Source organism: Thermobia domestica, chromosome 7 (genome assembly GCF_964235325.1).
Source record: "Thermobia domestica chromosome 7, izTheDome1.hap1.1, whole genome shotgun sequence".
Lineage (NCBI taxonomy): Eukaryota > Metazoa > Arthropoda > Insecta > Zygentoma > Lepismatidae > Thermobia > Thermobia domestica.
Genome location: NC_137460.1, coordinates 44,108,374 through 44,131,682, shown reverse-complemented (window position 1 = coordinate 44,131,682; position 23,309 = coordinate 44,108,374). Strand labels below are relative to the sequence as shown.

At 31.6% G+C, this 23,309-nt stretch overlaps 1 long non-coding RNA gene across 3 annotated transcripts in view; it reads left to right on the top strand.

The window, feature by feature from the left end:
• Nucleotides 1-23,309, top strand: part of LOC145690040 (uncharacterized) — a 404,449-nt gene that overhangs the window by 330,417 nt on the left and 50,723 nt on the right. For all 3 annotated transcript variants that reach the window (XR_014132147.1, XR_014132145.1, XR_014132146.1), the window contains one exon: nucleotides 16,458-16,589. This is a non-coding gene — a long non-coding RNA (uncharacterized LOC145690040). The remainder of the gene's footprint in view (nucleotides 1-16,457; nucleotides 16,590-23,309) is intronic.

Genomic DNA, 23,309 nt, shown 5'->3' with positions numbered 1-23,309 from the left:
TTTCATTTTACTTTTTATATATTTTTGTTGAAAACCTATAGTTGCTAAAACTATAAAAAAACAATTACCTTTTAGTTCAGTTAAAGTTCAACAGAATTTCATTTGAAACTGTACCTAATAGGCAAATAAACAAGTCATATATTTCAACTAGTCAATTTGGAAGTTTCATTTATTTAACATGTATACAATTAATATAGCAATTAAAAAACATTTTTATCAAGCCACTTATATTAGGTAATATGAAACTAATTACCTAAAACAATTATTTTTTTTTACATTTTAGTTAACATTCAGTTTAATTTCAGAGAATAATCAAGATAAAGGAACCTTGAGCACTTTCCCATGAAATAATTTAATTACTTTTTATTTAAAATCCAATTGTTGCATTTCTGGTACTTGCAAATAAAATTTCAAATTTTTGTTAAAATATTTAAATTTATAGTTTTACCTAGCCATATAAAATTAATATTTTTGGAAAAATAGAACAAATTTTTGGCCTTTAATTTAAAACAATTATTTTAACGTTTTAGTCAACATTTAATCGAAATTTCGCAATAAATGTGTTTTAAGTAGACACATTATAAATGATCTTTAATTTAAACATCCAAGTCAGTATTTCAATGAGTATAAGGGTTTAAAATTCAACTTACATGTATATAGATGAAAAAAGGCAGATGAATTGTATGTGTTTTTAGGTTGATATGATTTTTTAAAAAATTTTATGCTTTTCCTACTCATATCACAGTAAATGACTTTCTGAAATAGTAGTTTATGTATTAACACCAAAAGAATACAGATTATATGAAGAAACGAGTACATTTTAAACTTACCTGGAAATAATAATAATAATAATAATAATAATAATAATAATAATAATAATAATAATAATAATAATAATATTAATAATAATAATAATAATAATAATAATAATAATAATAATAATAATAATTTTATTTTCAATGCTATGAACAGCTCATAGGTAAAAATACAGTACTTTGTTAAATATTATAGTATATAGTGAATTTAAAAGATTTGTTAACTAAGCAAATTAAGGCTGTTGCCAGAAGGCTAAAAATTTAAATTTCGAATTTCAAACTGATTTTTGAAGCAAGATTAAAATAAAAGCAGTCAACTTCGTAATATTTCATTTTTACAAGACTCATATTAAACTTTCATTTTTTAAAAAAATGTTAATCAACCTTGCTTAAAATTACACATCCATCAGACGAAAGATCGATATTTCTTTATTTGATATTTCTAACATAAAGAATTGGTTAAAATATACTTTAAAGATAATACAATTAAGATTGACAGTTAGATCTCTTGGAAAAATGTTTAAACAATTTTATCTATTTGACGAATGCTGTAATTTTATCTTTTGTTTTTAATATATATGTTCATTTTAAACTGTTGTAAGACTTGGTCTCTTTTTTTTTTTCAGTATTTCACATCTTGAATTTAGTGCAGCCAATGTCAATTGATTCCGTACACTATAATTCAGCACTCTTATTCCTATATTTTTAAAGTAATATTCGCTACTATATTTGTTGTCCAATACAATTTAAATAAAGAACTTATCAATATTTTTTTTCCCATTAGAGATGAAAATCTTCAATAAGTTAACCCATTTTCGTAGTAATGTGAATAATAATCCCCTTTCACTTTATAACATTGTACTCTTATAAAAGATTCCTCTGCTGTTTATTTTTTTTACAACTGTATTAGATAAAACTGTTCCAGTCAACTGAATCAAATTTAAGTTTGAATATAACCGTAGGTCCACATGTAGACAATGATTGATAAAACCCGGTCACTGATTACATATATCGTTTATGTAACTATCAAATTTTAATTGTCGGTCATATATACATAATATCAAGATTTCTAATATGTTCTTCTTTTTTGTACTTCATTCATTTTATTATATTTGCTGACATAATATTGAGTTTTATTAGTGAATATCATATAATTAGTTTTCCTCGAAATTAAATAATTAATAAATTATTTTCGCACCTGTAATGTATTGTATCTAAATCTTTCTGTGGGAGATAATTATTTTACTCGTTATGAACAATTCTAAAATGCTTTATGTCATCTGCGTATTATAGTATTGTTGATTATTTGATTTTTCCTGGTAAATCATTGATAAATAATAATAATAATAATAATATCAATAAAGTACAGTAGAATCCCTAAAACTCGGTACTCGATAACCCGGAAGTCCGGATAACTCGTCTACACTCTGGCAGGGCGGAAAAAAACTGTAGTGCGGAAAACAACAGAACGTTACACATTAAAAAAAAAGTGGCCAGTTTTTGCAAAGTAGGCTAGTTAATTTTCATTATAGACAAACAGCTTTATGCCTTCATAAAGTATTTCTCTGAGGTCTATCTTATCAGGTAAATTACTGTACAGTATGTATTCATTAATGCTCATTTTTATATATAGTAAAGGATTTATGCCTTTATAAAGTATGTACTTTTCCTTTGTTTAAGGGTAATTGGACAGGTTATTCTCTATTGTATTCTCAAGCAACCAAATACATACAAGTACAGTACTGTATCTTCTGAGAAAACACTCGTACTTATTCTAACCCCATTCTCGATAACCCTGCATTTTCACAAACTTGGTCACCCTTCGGTACACATTGGACCGAATTTTCGGTACTCTACTGTAATAATAATAATAATAATAATAATAATAATAATTTTCTTATTACTATCTCATGATCAAGCTTTTCAATTAACGGTCTTTATCAAGAGTTTAAAGATATAATTAGAACCACCAAAGGGAAAGATTTTATACACACACACACACATATATATATATATATATATATATATATATATATATATATATATATATATATAAGCCAGTACAATCTCTCAAGTAATAAATATCTAATTGGAGGTGGGTCAAGATGTTTTTTATCCGCTGTATGTATTCCAAGCATGCGTAAGCAATAAGGACTTGTTATGTATAAGCAATTTAGACGAACGTTATGGTAGAAGCAAATTTTTGCTTCTAAAATGAAATCTAGCCATGAAGAGAATATTAAACGATTTTGTAACGCCCAAAACAATAATGAACAAGTGTTCATAAAACAAAATAAAAAAAATAGTATTTTAAAAAGAAACTAAAAGCCTGTGTATGCTATTATATTTATCCCGTAAATGATAAGCAAGTGTGCGTTTCCATTCTGAAATTAAATTTTAAATAGATGGTCACGCTCCTGTTCTAATAAAATGAAGATATTTAATGCCTAAGCAATGTTTCTTTTTTGTATTACTTTTGTAGCTATAATTCAAATAAATTACAGACACAAAATGAGTGTGAAATTTATTAAGCTCTGGATACAATATGTTTTCTTATAAGTTTTTTTTTGTTACTTGATTAATCTTTTCAAGCAATTTATATACCTATTCTAGTTTTTTTCAGTATTGTAATAGATTTCAATTAAAGAGTTTTATTCTAAATAGAAATATGATTTTTCTCAATTATCTTAGATTTAAGCTAATTATTAATTAAGTACTTGTTTCTCAGAAGCAAATACAACGTACTTACTAATTACATCATTTTTCTTTCTAGTTTGTTAAACGCTATTTGTTTACTAGTTTTAAGTTAGTTTTCAAATCTGTATTTTAAACAAAAATATTATTCAGTCTAAATTGTTCTAAATTCAACTTAGTTTTTAATTAAATACCAATGTATTGAAGAAAATATTTTTAAGTATAATTATTTTAAACTGTCTTGAATCAAGTTATTCCTTTTATTTAAATGACTGTTCATTGAAGGATATATATATATATATATATATATATATATATATATATATATATATATATATATATATATATATATATATATTCTAATTATCTCAAATTCCATTGTTTTTAATTAAATATAATAATTATAATAGTTATTACTATTATTATTATTAAACAAAAGTATAATCCTTTTAGATTTTAGTAATTTCTCAAGCTTATTATTATATTTAATACTGCCTAATCATCTTAAATTCAAGTTGGCTTTATATTCAACACATGTGCATTGACGAAAAATCTAAAAACTCTTCCAGTTGTCTTAAGTTCTAATTAAATAATTAAGTAATAATAAAACATATTATTCTTTAAAATAGTTTTAGATCCACATTAGTTAACAATTATATATCTCCTATCTAACTAGCAGGATACCCACTCTTCACATGGGAAAAAGTGCGGTTCATTTTGGACATAAAGTCATAATGGGGGCTGAATTTTGATTTAAACAGCATCCCAAGTATCACTGTCTGTCTCAGCGACCCCGAAAACTATGGATTCGACACTAATATCGCTCATTTTGGATTATATATATATATATATATATATATATATATATATGTGTGTGTGTGTGTGTGTGTATATATATATATATATATATATATATATATATATATATATAGAGAGAGAGAGAGAGAGAGAGAGATAATATTATTCAGTAACTTTACATCCTAATTACCTTCAAATTAAATAGCTGAATATTGAAGGAAAATATAAAATAAATAGAGTTCTTTCTAGTCGTCTTAAATTCAAGTTCGGTTTTAACTAAATAATTGTATAGCCATGGGCGGCGATTAGGGGGGCAAAGGGGACAGTTGCCCCGCACTTTTTTGAAGTAACCTATTATTGCATAGAGTTTCATTTGGAAATGTAAAATGTTGTATGTATTACTGGTTCATAGAAAAAAAATGGCGTCATATAATATTTGCTGTTGCTTGAGTACATATTGGTTGTCTTCCCGTGGAGTAAAGGAAACTACAGGAATTGCATTTTAAATTGCAACAGAAAATAACCCCAAAATTAACCTATTGGAGCACAACAGTTCCAGCATACTTTCAATTCTTCTTACAAGTGCTGAAAGTCGACCAACAAATGCAAATGGCGGCATCCGCCATTTGTAAATTTCTTTACAATTTTAATACAAATAATACAATTTTTGAATAAGTAATTCAAAATACACACATTTTTAGCACACTTGGCTTATGTAGCTGATGCATCTATTAAAAGACCATTAATGGTGAAGAAGACAAGACAAAATACAAGGGCTCGATATGATAGTCAGGCGTTTGAAACTAACTGAGAGAACATTTTGCAAAAAAAGAAATATTTCACAAGTTATTTTTTAATTGCACAAAAATTGACAGTCCCTAAATTTTTTTCTTCTTTCTAAAGTAAGGAATATAGATTAAAAAAAGCGCAATAAGAAACATCTACAATTTTCATTGTTTTGTAGTGTAATATACTAGTGAAGTGGTGTGCTTTAGGGGTGTACGAGTGTATATACAATTAAATTTAGTGAATTCAACATAATTCTAGATTTTAGGATTATTTTGTATAACTGGAGTGTGGAGTGATTCTAAGTGAGTTATGTTTTGGTGTGTTTCAAGAAAGTGAATACTGCACCTAATGGCAACGAACATGTTTCGGGAAGATGGAAAAGCAAATATTTCTTTAAATGTCGTAGCATATGCTTGTAGTATTTACTGTCTTTCATTTTCTAAGAGTAATAACATACATTTAATAGCATGTGTGGAATTAAATATTAAGTTTTTCATTAATCCTCAGTTTCAATATAACTTTTGCAAAACAAGCATTATTATTCATTACTATGATTAATATTATCCTTTCTATTTATTTGTTTTGAAAATTTATTAAATAATCTGATCACACAATTTTCCAGACAGAATTTTAAGATGTTCATGAGCAAGGAATCAAATCTCTTCTTACACTTTCGTTGTTTAAGAGTACAAAGGGCTAGTATCTACTTGCGTTGTTCTTCTCAATTTACTTAATAAACTATTATATACGATATACGGCATTTTAACTGAAAAAGATAGTATCCTATTAGTTATACAACCTTTCGTCAAACAGAGTGTTAGAAACAACCAGGAGAACTAACATTTATAAACAAATATTCAGATCATGTCTTGCCCCCACAACTTTTAACGCCCAACCGCCGCCACTGTGTATAGCAAAGAAAATACAAGTTAGTTTCTAATTACATGGCTGTGTATTGAAGAAAATATAATATATTTCTAATTATGTTAAATTCAAATTAGTTTTGAATTAAATAACTCTGTATTGAAGAAAAATGCATAACTCTTTATACTATCTTATATTCATGTCAGTTTTCAAGCAAATAGCTGTGTATTAAATATGAAAATATAAGTCTAATTGTTTCAAATTCAAGTTAGTTTTGAATTGTACGTTGATATTCTAGACTCAAATTGAAAGAGTTTTATCGTTTTAATGCTATAACTTTTCAATCAAATCGATGTTTCACCCATATAAGGGTAAGTCAAGATTTTGCAATTGAATAGTACAGTGAGGTACACTCATATCCAAAATGATTGTAGCATATCAATAACTGTCTCCTTGTAAGAATATAATTTGATGATGATTTTGCAGGGTACTTTTAATACTGATACTATGTATATCGGGAAATCGGGAAATGTATATTTGTGGTAAATTTCATAGGAAAAGAATTATAAATACGAAAATTAGAATGAGTAAAACAAAAATGTTGCTAAATGGACAAGAAAGTTTTATTTTCGTTTTATTGTTCTTATTTACTGCTTTTTTGACATGAAATTTGCCACATACATGTCTTTGCCGTTTATACACATACTAACATTTTAAGAAATACCGGGCAAATTCGTTATCAAATTTTATTCCTTCAATAACATATAGACAGGCAACAATAATTTTGGACATTAGTGTACATAAAATTTCAAGTTCAAGTACGAAATTTCACATTCTTTCAGTACACGCGTGATTTATATAGCAATATATTAATATAGTAAATGTTTATTGCTGCATGATATCTTGCTGAAGGAAGGAGGTTGAAACCCCGAAACACTCCTTGTGTTCACCACTGAAAAAAAAAAGTATGTTGTAAAATACGAGGAGCGTCCAATAAGTTATCTACCTAGACAGGAAGGGAGGGGCGCAGCATAATGAGGTCTGATACGCAAGCCAAGGTCACTGTGTGAAACTCCGCTGCGCAATTTGGAGTCAGTCGGAGCAAGAGTGGTCGTGAGCAGAATGTTTGTGTTACGCGTAGCGAATGTTTACGGGATGCAGCTGTTCTAACGTAAGACTTGTTGGACTTGTTTGAGAAGAACAAATTCCTGGCTCAACTGGTGACAGGGAACAAAACCTGTATCCATCATTGGGATCTTGAGAGCAGCCGGAATCCATCCAAGATGCAGGTCCACCAACGTCGGCCAACAGGCTGTTTCCCAGTGGTTTGCAGGGCATGACAAATACTATTTTTTGTCTCTGTGACTTCTTCACTGCCCACAAAGTGGTGACGGTGCAAATACCTCTATGGGGACTACATTGAAAAACAGTGATGACCGGGTGAGCCTATCTGCATTCCTTCCTGTCTAGGTAGATAACTTATTGGACGCCCCTCGTAAAATACTTAGTCATTTTTCTTTCCAGACGAGATTTAAATTTAAATTACAATTTTCAATAAACTCCGATGAACAGGCCTAATTAAGGATTCTAAAATATACACTAAGTTTAACCAAAATTATTTAAAGGTTACGGAAGAAGAATTGCACGCACACGAGGCAAACACGAACGCATACATATGTAGAGAATGCATATATTGTAGAATGATGTAAACTCACATTTATGTAAAATATTGTGTGACAAGTGTATATATATATATATATACTTCATACACTCTCAAAAAGAAACATATGTCATTAATTGACTACTACATATCTTTTTTTTAAATTTACAATTGATATTGTTTCATTCATTAATAACAATAATAGTATTACTTTAGTAAATTACCTTTGTATCCCATTTATTAGATACTTCAAGCTGTTTTGATTGCATACAATAATTTTAAATTAATTTACGAGTGGATATTGCCTTGAGGAATCGCTAAAAGGAAGCATTTTCAAACTAAAATTGTTTTAATTAGGAAATAAAGTTTGAAGTTTATTTCATTAACTCTTTCAATTATCAAAGCACTATACTTCTTTGTGTAGATATAAATGCCTAGCAGGTCACATTCTAGAATAAAAGCCCTGTGGTGTAACATTTTTACGATCATCAATATGTATGAGTAAAAATAGAAATCTATACATCTGTTTAATGCCAAATTAAATTATCTGGTTAAGTTAGCATTGTCTGTGAATTTCACATTATCTGGTCAAGCTAGTATTGTCTGGTCAATTTCGCATTATCTGGTCAAGTTCTCATTGTCTGGTCAATTTCGCATTATTTGCTTAAGTTACCTGCAAAATGACTTACTTGTTATAACAAATATTACATAGATTACTAAGGAGATATATTTGTTACTAGCTTGAGCTGAAGCATATAATCATCAACATTATAAGTACTTCTACCATCAATGTAGATCAGATGATGGAATCTCTTCATATTTTAATACCGTTAATTTTCTTCCCCTTCCAATTGAGGACCGTTTTAACAAACCTCAACAAACGCCATTTTGTTTTTCAAAATGCGTTTTTTTTTTTAAAAAAAAAAAACGGATTCTGGTAGTTTAATATGAGCCTCACACAATAGCTAACAGAAAATACGAAGAAACCGAATATTTGCTGTTGTAAAAGGCGCCTGAATATAACAACTGTTCACAAAACTCAACATCTCCATTTTCAAGATTCTACAATTATCTCCATTTTTTCAAGATTATTTCCCAATATGTGGGAATAGATTTTTGCCTCTTGACAGAGTTTTTGGCCTAATTGAAAAGGAATTGAAAAAAAAAAACACGAAACAATTCCTCTGCTGTCAGAATATTATGACATTTTGTGAAAGTTAAGGCATGTTAAAGTTTGGGGTAAGTAAAGACTGGTATAGTTACGATATGAAATCAGTCTCCAAACGTTTAATGAAAGCCGAACTGCCTTGTAAGATATCTGAGGCAAGAGTACTGCATTATGTAAGAAGAATTGAGAGCAGAGCTCAGCGTCATTTTCAAAATACTTACTTTGCTTCGCTGATAGACATTGAGGTGCTTAAACTTGCAAAGAAAAATGTTTCAATAATATTTGAAGCAACTCAACTTCCGTCAGTCACTCATGTAAGCAAAAATAAAGCTAACGACTTGAAGATGTTGATATCTTATTTTGACAATGATTCAGAGGAAAGTAAAGAATTCTATTTATTATACAAGGGAATGCTAGTGATACTGAAGACAAAATTCTGTTTTATGAAGAACTTTTACATTAAAGAAGACTGTGTTCCTGTATCGTTTTCACACAGCATTAAAAATCTCAACATTGTATTATGTACTATTGCCTTAGTTGTCATTCCAGTATATGACTGTGAGTTTCATAATAGCTAGGTTTAAGATGTGAGAAACAGATTTTGTTACTGCAGAAACTTTTGTTCACGTATTAACTTGAAAGAAAAATATAAGTTTACTAATGCAATGGTAATTTCTTGTTCTGATATTATCTACAAAATGTAATATACTTAAGGACCCATTGAATTTAAATGCTTACAATGTGTATTTATAGAACCTAGAAGAAAATATAAAAAGAAACATGCATGAAAATGTGGGTATGTTGAGTTTTGTAAGAAAAAAATGTAATTGGTAACTTTTTTTTTTCTCAATAAAGGCCGTTAGTGATGAACTTCAATTATTTCTTCATCAATCTGTATCTACATGGATGACCAGTATAAAATTTTTGTAATATTCTGAATCAATGGTATTGAGTTCAACTTAAAAAAAAAAAAAAAAAAATCTCTGTTGTAAAATTTTGTAAATGGCGTTTGTTGAGTTTTGTTAAAACGGTCCTCAATTTACCTTCTATCATGTCTTTCTGAATTTAGTTTCTTCTTACGTAATACTTCAATAAGTCTTTTTTCCCCTCACTTTTTAACAACAGTCAGTTGTGTTCTTTGACCCCCCCCCCTCAATCTTCTGAGCAGGTTTAATTCCTCATTGGGTTTTCATTCGAGAGTTCAGAGGAAGTGGGAACCTCCCAAGTGAACTGAACCTCCCAAGTTACAAGTAATATCGTTTCACGTATTTGTACGGTATTTTTCAAAACAATGTGGCCATCCCTAGTTGATATCACTTCACTCAAACTGTTGAAACGACATTGTATTTGACTTATCATAGATATCTAGCATCGTTGAGAAATGGGCGAAGAGCTGCAAAATCATTATGAAAATAAAATGTATAAAATCACTCACATTACTGAATTATTAACAAATATGACCTCACACAAGAAAAATAAAGCACTTAGACGCTATAGAAATGAAAGTAATCTGTATATTTCTTGCCTAAAGGTAAATGTTGGTGTTATTTTTTTTTTTTTGTCACTTTCTTAAACTTTAGCCCGTTTGCGCGAACTGAAGATCCAAAATGTGATTTTTTCGTTATTTTTCCATTGATCAGCAGGCAAATACGCTACTTTTGAGCCCTGTTAGAATCCGATACTCTAAAATTTGATTTTTCCGCTCCACCCAAATATGGGCCTTGAGGCACTGCCCCAGCAACTGGACATATGCTTATGTAATGCATTATGACCTTATGAACTTGTACAAGAAACAGAATATACTTAAAGTGAGACGCGAACTATGCAAAACATCGGACTTTGAATCTAACTTGTTTTGTGATCCAACCCGAGACCACACATAGCAAAGTGCCGTAGCTCCCACCACAAGGTTCAGGAATTTCTTGTTATAAAATGTCAATTAAATACGGAGATGTGAAACGTTAATAAACCATTTAATCAATTTGAAACAAAATACATTGTTGTAATAATTTACACTATTTGTTAAGATAATGAACGTTATTTCTGTTTTCAAAATTACAGTCTAAGCTAAATGTACTGGTAAAATTTCAATTTCGTTACGATTAAATACATTCGTGGTGCTAGTGTTGCGTTATCCGTTAGGAGGTATTGAACAATTCTGATTCAAAGGAAGTAAATAAAGTACTGTATAGTACTGGAGTTAATTTAATAAAGTTTAATTGTATAGGCAGTACTGAGGCTATATGAGGCAAAGTCTATTGCTGAAAGTGAAATATGCGTTACTATTAGGGTTTTATCCTGGATATGATATACCCACTGTGATTGAATCTGGAACACACGCATGGAAACCATTAGCGCTAGAAAATTAGCTATGAAGAGGTATACCATACCATAATTCTAATTCAAGAATGAAGGCAAAAAATAAGAAGCGGAAACGACAGACTGTACGATAATAATATTTTCACAATTTTAACTTCCCACTACTTATTTCGAGACTTTCGAGACGAGACCGAGATGAGACCGTGACTTGGCCTTCGACACCAGACTGAGATCGAGACAAGCATCTGTTGACCGAGACGAGTCCGAGTCCAAGACAGGAATTTTTGACTCGAGACGAGATCGAGACCGCTATTTATCAACCGAGACGAGACTGAGACTGTACAAAGTCTAGCCTTGTCTCGATACCATCTCTACATGAAAAATAATTTAGCACGGCTGCAGCAGGGTTAATTAATTTTTTTTCAGCACTCACGGATAATCGTGGCTTTACTGTACATACTGTATATGTATAAATAAAAATGAAACAAATGTACTTGGGTCACGGGCAAGGCCCTTAAACTTATGGGCCTGTGGTCTTTTGCCAGCCCAGCCACCCTGTAGTTACACGCCCCTGATTACATCTATACAGAAATTTATCTACATAATTAGTCCAAGAGGCGATGTGAAAACATACAGATAAATAAATTACATGTATTTTTCTTCTTTTTGTCATATTTATGACTGTTAAAATTGATACATTGTCCATTAAATGCTGGTTTTTTTTCTTATCTGCGTGTAACGAATGTACCATTACAACCTTTCAGACGCAAAAACATTATTAAAGAAAACCGCTTGGGTAGCCTTATGTAAGATAAAATATGTAATACGTTGGTCGGTTCTCATGGAAGTAAATAATTTTAACCTTCAGACACGTAACACTACAGCAGAAGCATAACGTAGTACTTATTGTTTGTGTGATTTTTGTATGTTAAAAAAAGAAGTCGCGAACTCGTTTTTGCTGTTTAAACACTCTTCCGTGATATCTACTTGTAAAGAGTGATTGATTAGTGCTGACATCTACTGGCAGAAAGGAAAATTTGCATTTTTTTTCTCATAGCAAATTATCATTATTATTACTGTTATTAAAATGCAAATGTTAATTTTTTTTATAACTTACGCTAGGCTCCCAGAAGAATAAGTCGCTGACATTTTGTTCTCAAGTAACATTTTCAATCTTCTCATAATAGTCCTATTGTCCATTCCCGAATTCTAACTGTAACATCGAAAGAAGTATTTGGGAGCAGTACCTGGTCCGTAGCCAGCCCCAAAATTTAGAGGAGGGGCCCGGTCGAAGTTTGGGGGGGGGACCGATCCAACCACATTATAGTTCATCACCATATTATAGTTCAGTTGTAAGCTACTGTGAAAATTTTAGGAGGGGCCAGTAAAAATTTAGTGGGGACCGGCCCCCATAGACCCCCCTGGATACGGGCCTGAGCAGTCCTACTCCCATAACATGTTGGTAGATAAAATCTTCAAGCATGGGCTCCCGAAGGGCGATCAGAGGTCCCGTCCCCCTGGCTCACCAAAATGTAAAGGGCTACGTAATATGGCAAACCTCATATATTAAATACCAGAGATAATACAGCAACCATGGTGATGCCCCCCATAGAAAATTTTCTTCGGGAGCTCATGTCTTCAAGGGATGATCATGACTCATAAGTCCACCATTAAAATTTTAAGGAGTGGGAGAAGGAAGGAAGAAAAAATGTTGAAACATAAAAATCGGCTAACTAACTAACTCTATGGCCTATGGAACTCGGAGGTTCGATCCCGCGTTCACAAAAGCTCTCCGTTGACTTCTATCCTTAGCCAGCTGAATTCAGTTTCTACTTTGTATTCCTATTTTGGAGATATCAATCTTAATATTGTCCTCCCATCTGCGCCTAGGTCTTCCTAATGGTCGTCTTGTGATTGGATTTCCAGTTAAAATTTTGAAACAGTTCGCATTTTTATTTTTTTTTTAATTTTGAAATAGTTGCTATTTATTTATTTTTTTTTTTATTGCAGCAACATGACCTGCACACCTGAGCCTTCTAGACTTGATGATTAACAATGTTCTTATGAAGTTCCTGCCATTCCCCATTCCCCTTCCTCTTGGATCCGAATATTCGTCTCAAGGTTTTATTCTCAAATACTTTCAGTTTGCGTTCTACCCTCAGAGTAAGCGACCATGTTTCGCAATCGTGCAGCACAACAGGTATGATTAAAGCTTTACATATTTCAAGTTCCAAATTCCTCGAGTGGATTCGCAACAACAAAAGATTTTGAACTGAATAATAACATGAATTCCCTGCTTTTAGTCGGCATTTGATTTCTTCGTGTATATGGTTCTGTCTATTAACATTGATCCTAGGTATTTGAAAGTATCTACTTTGAAGAAAATATTATTTGATACTTTGACGCATCCAGAATCTGTAGTATTATGACCACGGCGAGCTTTCATGTATTTAATTTTCTCTGCATTTACTTCTAAATCTATGTCCCTGCAAGCGTTTAATAAAATCGGCAAATTTTAAGAACAAAAAAATGTACAGCTGTAAGTTTCTCTATTAGAGAATATATATATAGGGTGTTTCTAAACAACATCGACAACGGTTGGGAGGTGATTCCTGACACCAAAATAAGACGAAAAGTATAGAGTAACTTGGGTGCAGAAATGCTTCCTTTCGGAGTTATAGACAGCCGAAACCATGAAAAAATTAACTTTAGAGGTCCATAGCTCCAAAACTATGGGACCAACCGTAGTCGGGTCAAGAGTTTACTGAGGAATTAATGTGTGCTCTATCCAAAAATACATGTTTCAGAATCCTAAGGTACTCACGCAACAATTTTTGCACAGACAATTTGGTTACGGGTATATAATCTGAAGTACTCACTAACTACCTCTATAAAAATTGTTGCGGAAGTACTGCAGGATTTTAAAACATGTATTTTTTGGATAGAGCACATATTAGTTCCTTAGTAAATTCTTGACCCGACTACGGTAGGCCCCATAGCTTCGGAGCTATGGGCCTTTAAATTTAATTTTTTTCATGTTTTCGGCAGCCTATAACTCCGAAAGGAAGCATTTGTGCACCCAGGTTGGTCTATACTTTTTATCTTATTTTGGTGTCAGGAATCACTTTCCAAACGTTGTCGGTGTTGTTTTGAAACACTCTGTATATATTAAGCCATCTATTATTAAAATCTGTATTATTCATTGACCTATTTTAGTAAATCTTTATTCTAAATAAACACTATTTACAAACTAGCTAATCAACTGTCTCAACGATTACTTTTTTCGCCTTCAAATTGATGTTTGGTAATAAAGTTTTTTTTCCATATTTTTTCGTTCTACAATATAAATAGCTTCGGAGCATAATCAACGAACGTCAAAAATAATTTTTTTTTTAATTTAGAGGTTAGAGGCTAGTGGTTAGAGCGTTGGTCTCGATTTCGATTCCCGGCCCGTCCTTCCCAATTGTCGGCTTCCACCCAACGTCGTGAGGCAAAACTGGGGAGTCACTTGAATAAAAAAAAAAAAAAAAACGAGACGGCCACTATGTCTAGAAAGTTCCTGATATAGACCACGTGTTCATCAATAGACTGGACGTAGTTCAATCGATCTCTAACAGATGGCGTACGAGTGACTCAGACCCACAAAAAGTGCTGTTTATGCCAAGTGGATTAGCTTAGTTTGGATTGATTTTTAAAGAAGCTTGGTTTATCAAAACTTTTTTTTTAATATATATTTGCCCAATCTGTCCGTATGTAAAGAGGATGTGTCCGTCCGTCCGTCCGTCTGGAAGAACTACTTGAGCGATTACCATCGATTTTGGCCAGGATGTTAAGAATCGAATCTTAGAAGCTGACTTCGTTACCGGAGGTGACACTCATACCAGAAGCGGCAGAAATCAACCATTGCTAGTTTTAACCTCCATCACTCTATAGCAAATACTACTACTACTACTACTACTACTACTACTACTACTACTACTAAAATAATAATAATAATAATAATAATTTTTTATTGCATACTGGAAATGACAGACTGATCTGCCCACTTGTAATTTCCATACAATAAAAATAGAACATGCAAATAATAAAAATAAACAATAATATTAAATAAAGTACAAATGATACACGCTCAGAAAAAAATACAAAAATCTTACATAAAACAAACATATTTTTATATAAAAGAAAGTAATACTCTCAGGTGATTATGAAATGATTATATAATTGTCTTTGAGTAATGCTAAAATTATGTTCAAAAATATCAATAACATTGGAAAAATCATTGGCCACTGATAAGATTTTATACAAGGCTTCGTCATTGAGGAAGTGGATAGGTTTAAAAATTTTCGGATTTCTTATATGAGAACTGACCGTATAAAAAGTTACCATTGTTAACAAATTCAAGTTACCGTGGAGAATTGAATGCAACATTTTAAGATCCGGAATAATTCTTCTCTCAGACAACCTTAACATACCCAACGATAACCTAACTTCACCCAACGACATACTGTACCTTTATAACACTTAAACTTCCAGCCTTAACCAAGCAAGAAAAAGATTTTGAATCCTCTCCAAAGTGCTTGATATACAGTATAATGTATACTTCTATTCCATATAATTGAACAATATTGCAGATGACTTCTAAGGTTGGAGTAATAAAGAATAAGGCAGGTTTTGGTAGAGTTAAAATTTTTGGACCTCCATTTGAGAATGCCAAGATTCCTTCTCGCTTTGGAGGTTATCTTCTCAAGATGTTTGAAAAGCAGTTTACTGTCAAAACCAATACCTAAATCATTAATAGTATCTACAATTCTAACTAGAGCTTAATTTATATTATAAGTAAAGTTAATTGGACTAGTATTATTCGTAATACTCATTGAATAGGTTTTATTACAAATTAAAGGCAGTACATGGTTTTTAGATCAAAGTAGTATTTTATTAATATTATTTTGGAGCACCAAACAATCATAAAAAGTTACAATGGTTTTGTAGATTTTGAGGCCATCTGCATACATCAAACATTTACAATCCAAATTTTCAGTTATATCATTAATAAACATAAGAAATGGAAGTGGTCAGAGATTTGACCCTTGCGGAACACCGGAGAAAATGCTAGATATATCAGAAAGACTACCTTAATACTTAACAACAAACTTTCTTTGGGACAAGTATGATTCTAACCAGACAAGAAATACAATGGAAAGATCATGGGATTTTAATAAATAATAATAATAATAATAATAATAATAATAATAATAATAATAATAATAATAATAATAATAATAGTTTAAGTGTAAACTAGCCGAACAGGCTGCATGTTGAAGTTTATTAAATAAAAAAAATATACTTTCAGGACTCATCAATAGGTCACGACATGGCCCATCGGCTGAGAATCCTTTGCCCTAAATGGCTGAACTTTCCATTAGTTTGAACCTACTTGCTGGTCATTCACGCTACCCTAGGTTGAAAACTAACATATTACAAAGTAAGTTGTATGTGTGTGTTCACTTTTTTAACAATAATTTTATTTAATGTATCTCAGTTTTATTGCATTTTTTCCTTGTTAATTTTGGTGCAAAATTTACTTTAAGTATATTAGGACTACAATGAAAAAACAAATGCCTTAGAAAACAAAATCATGTGAACAGTGGTTTCTTTTGATATCACACACCATATTTAATTACACCAATTATAGAGTGCAAAGCATATAATTTAACATCATAAAACATTCTTTATATCACACAATTCAATCATAATAATTTTTTTTCTCATATGCTTTCATATATGAAAGCTATCAGATGTATTTATGTTAAGTAAATCACGGTCCCTTTGTTTTTTAATTATAAATCAACCTAAGCAATTTTTTTTCTTTGCAGAAAAAAAATAAAATAAAGAATCTTTATCGCAACATGTTAATAATGTTCATGTTTTAATTACTGTGCGTGTTGTATACTGGAAGTGTTCCTAAAAGTGCTTTTTGTGTAGCAACAAATGTTTTCAAGCCCTGCTTCAGATAAGTTTTATATAGAGAATGTATTATATATATTGAACCTGTATTATGTAACTTGAATTCAGGTCTACAAGGTGTTACAGAAATACACCGATAAATCTTGCAAGCATATTCAGGATCTCAATATAATAATAATAATAATAATAATAATAATAATAATAATAATAATAATAATAATAATAATAATAATAATAATAATAATAATAATAATAGCATCAAAATTCGAGGAGCTAACCAAAACTAGCTTTTTTTTAGCTAATTCAACAATCTATTAACTAATATTTTTTTATTATGTGTTATTGTGGCATCGAGACACCAGTTCTTCAGTGTGCATTCAATCCAGAAACAGATACACCAAACAAAAGTGTAATTTCCGTTTCGTTTCCAGATAGTCGTGAAAATATAACCCAATAGAACACTAGCTTTGTTTCTTAACATACACATAGACAGGTAAAAGCAACTTGCTTTCTCATTACGACTAGAAACCAGTGTAACTGGATTTCCTATCCCGTTATATCTATCGATAATAAAAATGTTATTATCACATAAAGTAGTAAATTTTATTACTCTTTACAAGTAATAAAAATACTAAATTAATTTTAGTGTATGTATTCTTATTATTTTTAAATATGAGCAACTCACGAAGAAATTTTAAAAAAAGACCAGCCCAAAACGTTTATTTTTCCTTTTCTCTAATCTTGTCTTAATATGTATATAGAATTCTACATTTCCGCTTTGATTTGTCAGTAGAGTTGTATGTATATTTGAAACTATATACTCCGTTTTCTGCTCTTGCTAATGGCGTGTGGCCAAAAATTTAAGGTCTGAGGTAGAATTATTATTATTATTATTATTATTATTATTATTATTATTATTATTATTATTATTATTATTATTATTATTATTATTATTATTATTATTATTATTATCTAATCCTGCCGCAAGTGCCTAAACATTTTGAGGGTGTAGAAGATGTCCTATATAAATAACATGGGAAAGATTTTTCAGTTCTCCATAAAACCACTCTACAGTTGGATTTTTTTTATTTTAGTGATTTACTTAGTTAACGCTGACGAAAACGTATAAGCATACCGAATTTCAAGTTTTTATTCCAATTCCAAGTACCTAAAACATGAGAGTATAGATCCCTCCCCCCCCCAAAAAAAAACAGCCATTTAAATAACATGCGGAAATTCTTCATCCCTCGTTTAGACCTCCTACAAATTAAAAATATTCAGTTTTGGCAATTTTCCTGTAGGTTAATCTCGGAAAGCTACAATCATGCCAAATTTAATTATTGTAGCCCTACAGGAAATACTCAATATTTATGTCAGCTCATGTAGTTTTATATATAGTTAAATTTTCAGCAACTTTGGACCACCCTGTATACATTATCCCAACTTGGATAGCGGTGGGCTTTTAATGTGTCAATCTTGGATGGATTCTGCATCAAATGAGACCAAAGTCAGCTTTATACCAATTACTTCTACCTCAAATGCTAGTACGCTAGTGATGAGCGCTAGAGTCTTGGTCTTGCAGTTTTTGCAAGAGTCTTGCATGCAAGAACAAGATCAAGACCAAGACCAAGACCATACCTGCAAGACCAAGACCAAGTCCAAGACCAAGACCAAGACCATACCTGCAAAACCAAGACCAAGATCAAGACCAAGACCAAGACTCTTGCTCAAGAGTCTTGCACAAGTACCGGCTCAGTAGTAGAGCGTTCACCTTTGGTGCTGGGGTCCCTGGTTCGATTCCAGCTTGCACCATGTGAGCTTTTTTGGTGGATAGAGACCGTGTGCGTAGGTTTCTCGGTTTTTTTCCGTTTCCTTATACTTTCTTCATTTCACCATTTCATTCATTTCTCATCATCACCATTTCTCTTAGCCTCGGTGCATAATCGTGGGACGTAAAACTAGCATCATTTCAAAACGTATTAGTGGTGTTCTTCTTCTAAAACTAAAGAGAAGTGTAGTATTGAACATCAGTAATTCCGTACACCATAGGTGCCGACTACATGGGTATGGCCTTGGCTCCAAGGATCATACTTCCGTTAGAAAATTTTAATGTGTGCTAAAAAAGTTAACAGAGAATTAACATTTCCATGACATCGACAAAAACTTGTGTATGTGACCGCAAGTTGGGTTTCATGGGCGGGTGCTTATACGTTGAATAATTGTTTATCAATATAACTTTTAGCTTCCTCAGGTATATGGCACACGAGGATTGAGCGTTATATAATATTATACAACAATAAATAATCCATATTCACAAATGAGAGTGATTTTGTACAATTATTTCAAATAACTTGGAGTTTAATGCTGTGTTTTTGTATTTCTAATATAGATCAAAAGTATTTGTATATGTTGAGTTTACACAAAAGACATGTACAGTTGAGCTGTTTTCAGTTTTTACTCAAGTTATACTAAAATATTAAGAGGTTTGATTATAATCGTTATTATTTTAATTTCTCTCTCTCTTTTTTTTTTTTGGCGAATATTGCTAACATGTCATAGCTATTCTGCCATTATTGGCAGGTCACTTGTTGCAACTCAGAAGATTCGATATACGGTGGTCCTCAGCTAGTCTCTTCGTCTTGATGTAGCAATTTTCTGTTTTAATACCTTCCTTTAACTACAGTCTCTTTTGCCCCCTCCCTCTCTTTCCTTCCACCATATTCTCTAGCATGTCCCTCATAATAAAGTTCCTCCTCAGCCAATGTCTCAACCAGTTCCTTTTCCTCCTCTTAATTACATCTAAAATTCTTCTTTTTTCTCTACTGCTACTATTTCTAACACCTTCTCATTCGTTTTCTGTTCAACCCAGCTAATTCTCTCCTTTTATCGAAAGCCTCCAATATTTATTTCATCGATTTTGCGTAATGTCCATGTTTCTGTTCCATAAAGTACATGGGAATCAGTAAAATAAAATCTCAATATTTAATTGGAAGTTTGTTCAATACAAAAATTAGCTAATCTTTGTTGAAAATAATAATAATAATTTAAAAATCTGACGCCTTTAGAGTGTAAAAATAATTCAGCAATTTATGGTATTTCAGTAATCTGTGCAGTCTTGATTTAGTTTCACGCGTCTCCCCAATTTGGGAACCAGTAGAGTATTTAATCTGTTAAAAAATATAAAAAGATTACGAAACGTCGTAATTTATCTTAGAAGTAGTGAAGCGTGGGCACCCATTGAAAAAAAAATAAATAAAGGTTGTCATCTATGTTGTATACTATCATCATACTTACACGAAGGTAAACTATATTTTATTTAGAAATATACATTGTATTTCCATTACTGTTGGCGCATTGTAGAGTTTATCCAGAATATGAAAAGCATAAGATTTCTTAAAAGCAAGAATTGCGAGACTCTTGCAGCAAGACCAAGACCAAGACCAAGACTGGGTGTGCAAGACCAAAACCACCTCGGTCTTGGTCTTGGTCTTGCATTTGGTCATCACTATAGTACGCCTAAACTAGTGAGCATCTCCTAAGGGTGCAGGTTGTAGGATTGCTAAGTTTCGTTTTGTTGTTATTCTTGTTCATGTTATTTTCTCGGGACCCATTTTAACCTCCTGAAATCCGAGCATTTATTTGTCAAGAACTTTTGATTAAATTTTGTATATTAGGTAACAATAGACCCAATAGTACATATTAAAAAATCATTTTGTCATACTGCTTTCCTATTGATCGGTAATGGGTCGAATTGTATGCAGTACTTTGGGTCTCAAATTGCTATGTATTGCATACAATACACAAGGAAAATTGTATATTTCCTTTCGTAATATAACATAAAATATGTAAATCATTAAACTTGAAATTTACTGCACTATGTTTTATATATTTTCTGAGAAATTATTCCATCAATGTACCTGGATCAGATGCGTCCATAACCCCAATTGTCTTCTACCCGTTTTCTGCAGACAATAGAGCCACATGTAGGTAAAAACAAAAACCAGCTGCCTTTTCTGCAGTAATTTCGATACTTTCCGAATACAATAACCGAGATTCGGGCATGTCCTTAAATATTCGTAGCCATGACGGGCGTTCGAAAAACGTATTGTATGCAATACGCAGGGTCTCAGGAGGTTAAGACAAAATTTTTTTCACTTCATACACGATACGAACATGAAATTATAAATAAGCATCAAACAGGTTCACTATATTACATAAGCAAAACAGCACACGAAAGGTAAATGATACAAAAATGAGTCGTGGGCCCATTTCAGTAAAAAAAAAAAAAAAAAAAAAAAAAAGTCTACTATTAGGGGCCCTAGAAATAATATTTATTCGTCATTGGCTTTGAGATTTGTCAATATTGTCCCCTTAATTAATTTGTTATGTACGGAACGAGCCCAGGGGCGTAACTAACGGCCCCGCAGACCCTGTCATTCGAGATGGTCCATAGGTTCCGGAGGAACCCATAAAGAGTAAGGAAAAGATGGAAAGAGGGGGCTTAAGAATTAGAAAAAAAAAACTTTTTCTAGGGGCCCCAAATACGTGTATTAATGCTTGCTCCCTCCCAGAAAAAAATCTAAGTTTCGGCGCTGGTAATATTAGTAGTAAACCTTGACCTTATTGAAAAACATGATAACCCATATAAATTATATCTGAAAATTTGAAACAGTGCATATAGGCAAGAAATTTTAGATTTTTTTTTGTTTTGTTTTTTGTTTTTCTAGTTACTTTTCACTCCAAATAGTCTTTTCACCTCTCGTTTAGCGACTGGTTGTGACAATGTTTTGGCAACACTGGATTAGACTATGTTCCAAGTACCGTGTATACGTATAATATGTAGAATATACCGACATTCTTTAGTTTTAACCTTTCTCTACTTTAATCCTGTTTTTGTTGCCTGCTTTCGTCGGTTACTGTTTCATAAAATTATCGAAGTTACAACCACTGTAATTTTTATTACTACATTTAAGGACTATTCATGTATTCAGAAGTTAAAAAGTCATGTTATTATTATTATATGTGGAATATATAATAAATAAGAAAAGGGTCAGTTACTTGGTCATTAGAGCTAATACGGTAGCCATTTTGATTATGCGAGGCAAGTTCATTTGCAATATATATATATATATATATATATATATATATATATATATATATATATATATATATATATATATATATATATATATATATATGTATGTGTGTGTGTGTGTGTGGTTTTACAGAAAAATTAAATACTACTACTACTACAGTCAAAAGAAATAAATAAAAAGGACTACTAATTTGGTCATCACCTGAAGGGATTTTTCGCAGGGTGTTGCGATAACAAACATACATTTAATAGTGTTAACCATTCGTGCTAGGCACTAACGAAAGGAATAATAAAAAAAAAAGTAGGGTATGAGTTGGCTTTTGAAGATGCCGACACTAAAGGACCTCCCTCCGACACTCATTTGTTCCTTTTTCTTTACTTATTTATGTTTTGTATCTCCTTTCTGCTACTTCATATATATAATTCTTCGAAATTATGAGTATTTCTTGCAATTCATTAGCTGAAGAAATGCTAACTAGACTGCGTACAATAAATGGCTGCTGTAATTGAATATTAATAAAAGTAATATAGCATTATGTACACTCACGTCCAAAATTATTGTCGCATGTCTATAAATATATTGTTCTAGGAATATCACTTGATAACGAATTCGAGCGGTATTTCTTATAATGTTAGTATGTGTATAAGCGGCAAAGACATGTATGAATACAGTTATAGATATGCGTCAATAATTTTGGACATGAGTGTACAACTGTTTTAAATGTGTAATAAACAAGTTGTTGCACCGAAGTTTTCTGCCCTATGTAGAGTGTAGATTAAAGTCATGCCTTATTGAAAACTTCAGTTTGTTTGAATTTAGCTTTTTTTTAAGTTTGCATAGTGATTACACCACATCCATACTTTATTATTTATGTAATTATTAAAAAATTCCTTCATACTCAAAAGTTCAGTAGGTGGCGACATCTATTTGCACCAGAGGCAAATTACAGTGCATCTAACGACATCTATCAGTGTGAATATTTCTATATTGCGAGTTAGTTTTACACCCTGAATACGTTTGCCGTTTATTACAAGTAACTCTCATGTTGTTCCTAGTCTTTCTACAACTAACCATTAACGTTGTTTCAGACTTTGCTAGGAGGGGAAGGGGGGCAAAATCAATGGTGGATCTATAACGGGGTC